Source organism: Arachis duranensis, chromosome 3 (assembly GCF_000817695.3).
Source record: "Arachis duranensis cultivar V14167 chromosome 3, aradu.V14167.gnm2.J7QH, whole genome shotgun sequence".
Taxonomy (NCBI): domain Eukaryota; kingdom Viridiplantae; phylum Streptophyta; class Magnoliopsida; order Fabales; family Fabaceae; genus Arachis; species Arachis duranensis.
This window is the reverse complement of record NC_029774.3, coordinates 37,977,730-37,984,533: the sequence shown is the minus strand read 5'-3', so window position 1 is coordinate 37,984,533 and position 6,804 is coordinate 37,977,730. Positions and strand designations below refer to the sequence as shown.

Below are 6,804 nucleotides of genomic sequence, written 5' to 3'. Positions count from 1 at the left end.
TAAATTTATGAATTGAGTTTATCTAAATCTAAATTAGATTTATTTAATATATAAATTTAAATTTAATTCTCAGATTTATAAATTCAATTTATTAAATTATTAACAAATTTAGTTTAATCTTACTCACAAGTGAGTTCGATTCGCTTTCAATTTTATTTAAAATAATCAAAGAATATGAACATTATATGTCACATTTCAGACAACCTAGAAATGATAAACATATAGGTATATGTAGCTAATATATATTAGAAAAAGTTATAGAAAGTGATTTTAGGTTATAAATAATATTTTTTAAAATAAAATAATAATAATAAACATATTATTGGAAAACGATGTTGCTTACTAGACTTGTGAGGTGAGGCGCCTTCTAACGAGGTGTACGGGCAGAAAATAATATTTATATATACTACTTTTTCGAATTAAAATATAACTCTATATTTACATGGAGATTAAATATACCAAAACATACCCGTTTATTGATTACTTTTATGCATAGCAAATTAGCAATGCTATATTAATACGAATCAGACAAAATCATCTATAAACTAATAAGACCATGTTCATTGAGAACTTAAAAGGGAAGTTAAAAAAACTGTTAAACTCAAAGCACTTCTTTCTTTTTTAAATATCATTTCACAGAAATTAAGGATATATTTATAAAAATATTTTTTTACTAGAATCAGTTAATTTGTTTAGATATAACAAATATATGTATACAAGTATTTTCACATAAAATTATAATTATGGTCATGAAAAAAATACTTACATAATACAGAATTTTTAAAAATTNTTTACTAATCTAATATATAATTTCTTTTATAAAAATACATAATTTTTAAAAATTAAATAATATAATTGTTTTATTATATATATATATATATTTACTAATCTAATATATAATTTCTTTTATAAAAATACTAACTATATAATCTTTTTAGTTATATTCTAATTCTAGCATGTATGTAATACACACACACATCACTAGCTAGTACATCCTTTTAAATGAAATTAAAATATAAGAATAATTATACAATTATTAGGATTTCATCTTTTTTAATAGGTATTTTTAAATACATAAAGATAAATTTGTAATTTTTTTTTGGTTTTTTTTTTCTCTTCAACTATTTCTGCTAAAAGCAGAAGTAGTATGTTTCTACGTGATTCTCAAAAAACAGGCACAAAAAAATTCTTTCTTATGTCTATTTTTTTAAATACAAATAATAAACAAAAATAAGTACTTAATTTTAGAAAAATAAAAGGTACTTCCTTGATTCTAGAAGCGTAAACAACTGATGAAACCAATAAAAATGGAAAAAACATTCGTGTGTAATTTTTTCCTTTTTCAAATGTCGACTTATATATTCATAAAATATATTTATTATTAGGGGAAAACTCTGCGTACAAGCGATTAGGCTTTGTAAGTATTACAAGCCAATTAAACTCTAATCCCCAAAATTTGCTGCAAGTGCTACGTTCCTTACACGCGCTACATCCCTTCTTCTTCTCCTTCTTTTTCGATCGTTCTTTTCTCCTCCTTTCTCACTGATTTGTTCTTCGTCGTTGACGTTAGTTCCTCCACATACTGTTACGGCACGTTTTCATTGCGCCTTCTTCTTCTTCTTGCTGCACGTTCTTCTTCCTCTTCCTCTTCTTCTTCTTCTTTTCTTTTGTTTCTTGCCTTCTCTTTCTCCTTCTTCATTTACGTGCTTTTCTCTCTATTTTCTTTTTTCGTTATTCTCGATTTCTATTGTTTTTTTACATCAAACTCTGAAATCGTTTTTGAAGAAGAAGAAGTAGCAGAAGATGAGGAGGAGAAAGAGAAAGAGTTCTGAATTATGCATGATTTTGGGTGTATTTCTTAAATCCTTTGGGTGTATTTTCTATAATCTTTTGGGTGTATTTCTATAATCGTTTGGGTGAATTCCTGTAACCGTTTGGGTGTATTTATGTAATCTCTTGGGTGTATTTTATGTAATCGTTTGGGTGTATTTCTGTAATCTCTTGGGTGTATTTTATGTAATCGTTTGGGTGTATTTCTGTAATGCTTGTCATTTTTTCTGAAATGAAAAATACATCCATAGATATCAGTAAGATACACCCATAGATATGAGTCAGATACACCCATAGATATCAGTCAGATATCACTCAAATACACCCAAATGATTACAGAAATGCACCCAAAGGATTACAGAAAATACACCCAAACGGTTACAAGAATTCACCCAAACGATTATAGAAATACACCCAAAGGATTACAGAAAATACACCTAAAGGATTTAAAAAAATACACCCAAAATTCGTTGAAGTACATCTTATGCATAATTCAGAACTCTTTCTCTTTCTCCTCCTCATATTCTGCTGCTTCTTCTTCTTCTTCAAAAACGATTTTACCATGAAAAATCGAAAAAAAAGAGAAAACAAAAAAAAAGACGTAAATGAAGAAGAAGAAGAAGAAGAGGAAAACGAGGAAGAAGAACGTGCAGAAACGAAAGAAAAGGAGAAGAAGAAGAGTAAGAGGAAGAAGAACGTGCAGCAAGAAGAAGAAGAAGAATTTTAGAAACCATGAAAATCGAAAAAAAAAACGAAGAAGAAGAAGAAGAAGAAGAGGAAGAGGAAGAGGAAGAGGAAGAAGAAGAGGAAGAGGAAGAAGACGAAGACGAAGACGAAGAAGAAGAAGAAGAGAAGAAGAAGAAGAAGACGAAGAGGAACCGTTTGAGTGGGGCGCGTGTAGTTACGCTCCATTCAAAATGAGTTAATGCGCGTGTTAATGAAGTTTGAGCTGATAACTTGTAAAACTTGTACGGCATTTTTATTTGTATGTGTAGTAAGCCCCTTATTATTAATAAGACTGAAGTCAAAATCTGGAATTGAAGTATAAATTACTTATCCACGTAGTTAATAATACTAATAGATCATGTCTTTTGGGTAACACCCAACAACTAACTATCTACCCCGGTTGGAACACTTCTCTATCAGTGAGGGTGAAAAGGCAAAAAATCAGAGACCTAATTAACCTAATAAGCATGCTCCTAAAATAATATTTTGGTATGTGTCACTATTCATCCATTATTTTCCATGGCCATTATTTTCCATATGCATTATTGTGCAAGGGGCACTATCAAACATCAATAATGCGCCAAGGCATGCGGCCATTGAATTGATCAGTAAGTTTATGATCCATATAATTATCCATACAGGGAATTTAGAGTATTAGATTCCAATTTTTTTCCCCTCATTTTTCTTCTTGAAATAATTGAAACCCATTATTTTATATGCAAATGCAATTGTTAATTAAAGTAGTTATTAATTATCGGATAAGTTATACAACACCTTTCAAATTATATTTTTACCATTTGTTTTGTTTTATGAGCAAAGTTACATACTTACATACATGACGGTAAATATTATTATTTTTAATTAGTATTTAATCAATAATAATTTATATTTATTAAAATTATGTATATATAAATAAATACAGTTTATATCATATAAATTTTAAAATTTATACATATAAATTAATAAAATTTATTTATTAAAAATAATTTAATATTTATATTAATTAAATAATAACAAAAAATACTAAAAATTATTTATGTCTAAGAGTTTCTCTTATTTTATTGTGTAAGCCATAATTAGAAAAGACAACTTTACTGACGCTTAGTTAATTTTTAATATTCGTAGCTGGAAATATATAATAAATACGAGAACACTCACTGTCACTGGTACAAAGTAATAGAACTGTAGAAGATTATTATTGGTAAAGAATAGAGATCGCCAGAGAGATAGGTACCTTTACGTACTGAAGGATGTTTCGAACTCTATCCTTCGATCGAGGTCTATATGTTAATTATCGACATAACTTAATCCAGTAGTTCAAAATAAATCACAATCCTACAAACACCAGAATCCAGATAAATGTATCACACACATACAAGTTCATATATATGTACAATAATTAGTAATATTATTTTAGTCTAACAAAATATGATTAACTTATTGCAATTTAATTACAAATAAATAATACAGAAATTAAACTTCACCGTTCAGACAATCAGATAGAGTATTCCGTATTCGTACATGATAGCTACTTCAATTCACACAATATGGTATATTCTTAACTTATAAACTCAACTAATAAAATCACCATGCGTACACTTTAGTCCCAACTTTAATTTAGACCTTTTGACCAATGGAGGAAAAATGTAAAAAGCGAGAAATAGGAGAAGAAGAAGAAGAATCAGCCAAAAAACGAATCGTCATCAAGATCTATAAAAAAAGCGAAATTGATGATGTCAAGAGAACTAGGATGGGAATTTTACCAATGGAAAAGAAAAGCAGGCATTGGGTTAATTTGTAGCAGTGAGAGTCATATATAGTGAAGAGTGCAATAGAGAAAGTAGGAATAACGATAACTTTGCTTGTGGTGAATATCAACTTTCTTCGAAATTTCGACGAAAGAGGGGAGCAACTACGGATCCGTAAAATGTAGATTGCTATGCGGGCAGAGTGAAAGTAACAAAGTATTAGTTAAACATCTATTATCTGCTTAAAATGTTATTTGAATAAGGAAAAGTTTAGGGGATCAGCAGTTTTATTGAATTTTGGCCAGCATGTAACCAGCAAAAAAATGTGAGCTATTGGATGAAATCTCACACCAATCTCACACCATCAAATCATCATTGATGGCTAGTTGATGACTAACAATCACAAAAATTACTGCCCCTAGCATTGCTCTTTGAATAATTTACATTAAATTTAAATATTTGAATACATTAGTAAAAATAATTTTATAAAGATTATATACATATTTATACCGAGATCAAATTTTGTTTAATTTATTGATCAATCAACATTTGAATTAAATTGAGATTCTACACACTATAAATTTAAAAAAAAAACAAATTGGATTTGTGTGTAAAAATAAAAAATAAAATTTATATTTCTTTTCTTTACTTTTGTCATATATATATATAATATTTTTTGTGACTTTTTTTTGTGATTATATATATAAAATATGAGATTTATTATTAATTTTAATTTTAAATTTTATTTTAAATTAAAATTTTATCTTATTTTAAATTAAAATCTTATCTTATTTTAAATTAAAATCTTATAAATCATATTATTTGACAACTCAATTTAAAAAATTATTTACAACGTTAATTCCCTTTTAATAGTTATTTATTCGTCGTTGGGTATTGCAATATTGTAAATAACAAGCTGGTGCATGACACATAACCCATACACACGCAAAATGTATATCAATACATCACATAATTAAGAATCGCAAGAAAATGACTACCGTCCAATTATTACTTTCGTTTGTTTCTTTTGTAACCATCCATTTTTATTATTTTTTGGAACTTAATTTTAAAATTATTATAGTTTTTTTAATATGTTTTTTTCTTTTTTTATAATTTTTATATTAAAATTTTTTATTTTTCTAAAATTTTAGTAATTTTTATTATTTATTTATTTATTTTTTATATTTTTTTGATTTTTTGTCTTTTTTTCATTAGGTAAAAATCACAAAAATAAAAAATAAATAATTAATTAAAATTATTAAAATTTTAAGAGAAATAAAATTTATCAATATAAAGATTATAAAAAATAAATAAATAAATAATTAAAGATATATTTGTCTTTTTATAACAAAATTTGGTTCTTTTTCTTAAATATTATAAAAAGATTTAGTCCTTTTTAATAATTTTAGTATTAAAGGTCATTTTTAATAATTAAATCTTTTTAACGGTCCTTTAGAATAATTTTTTCTATATTTTACGTTTGATTGATTATGTTCTAAATTTGTAGATATTTAATTATATGTTTTAGTTAATAACTATTTTACTTTAGACAATGTTGGTTTTATTATTTTGTTTTAAAAAATTTGATTTATGATTATGTTTATTACATATTTATAATTATAAAGACTTTAATATTCGTTTTTTTTTATCAAAATTTATGTATTTATTATAAAGAACTATGTTTATTTTATTTAAGTCTTTTTCATTTCTCTTCCAAATTGCGTTTATCGTAAACAATTTTATCTATTTAGAAAAAAATAAAAAGAAAGAGTATTAACAAAAGAGGAGTGTTAGGGGCCAGCAGATTTTGTGAATTGTAACTATTAATTAATTATTAATAGTGTATTTAATAGTGTAAGATTTCATCTAATAATAAAAAATCATTCATTTTTCTTTTGCTGATTAAGTGCTGGTCAGATTTTAATAAATTTGCTGGCCTCCTAAATTTTTCCTTAACAAAAGGATAGAGTACTGGGAACAAACATATAGAGAGAAAAATTATTATCACGTTAGCTTATCCTATTGGCCGTTTTTTTTAAATGAAAATTATTGTTATGTTATTTTTTATTATGAAAAAATAGTATATTTTAATTTAATATGGAAGTAATTATAAATTGAAGAGTAAATTTTATATTTTAAAAATTTTAAAAAAATTAAAGTTTATAAATTAGAGAGTAGATTTTGTGTTATTTTACAAATTAGAGAGTAAATTTTGTGTCAGTTCACAAATTAGAATATAGATTTTGTGTCACTTCACAAATCGAAAAATAAGTTTTGTGCCGATTCACAAATTAGAGAATAGATTTTGTGTCATTTCACACAAATTGGTGAGTAAATTTTGTGTTTTAAAAATTAGAAAAAAAACTTCACAAATATCAAATTTGTAATCTGATAAAAAAAACACACCGTATTGACTGATTTTTTTTTATATTGAAACAAATTGTGTGATGTGTCCCAATATTTTAATGTATGTGAGTTTTATTTTTGTATGGGATAATTT

General features: G+C 25.6%; 1 protein-coding gene across 1 annotated transcript in view; it reads right to left on the bottom strand.

The window, feature by feature from the left end:
• LOC107478792 (calcium-transporting ATPase 8, plasma membrane-type) overlaps window positions 1–3,879 on the bottom strand; it is a 23,732-nt gene extending 19,853 nt beyond the window's left edge. The window contains exon 1 of the mRNA XM_052258068.1: window positions 3,791–3,879. The gene's annotated coding sequence lies outside the window, so the exon portion shown is untranslated. The remainder of the gene's footprint in view (window positions 1–3,790) is intronic.
• Between the last annotated feature and the right edge of the window lie 2,925 nt (window positions 3,880–6,804).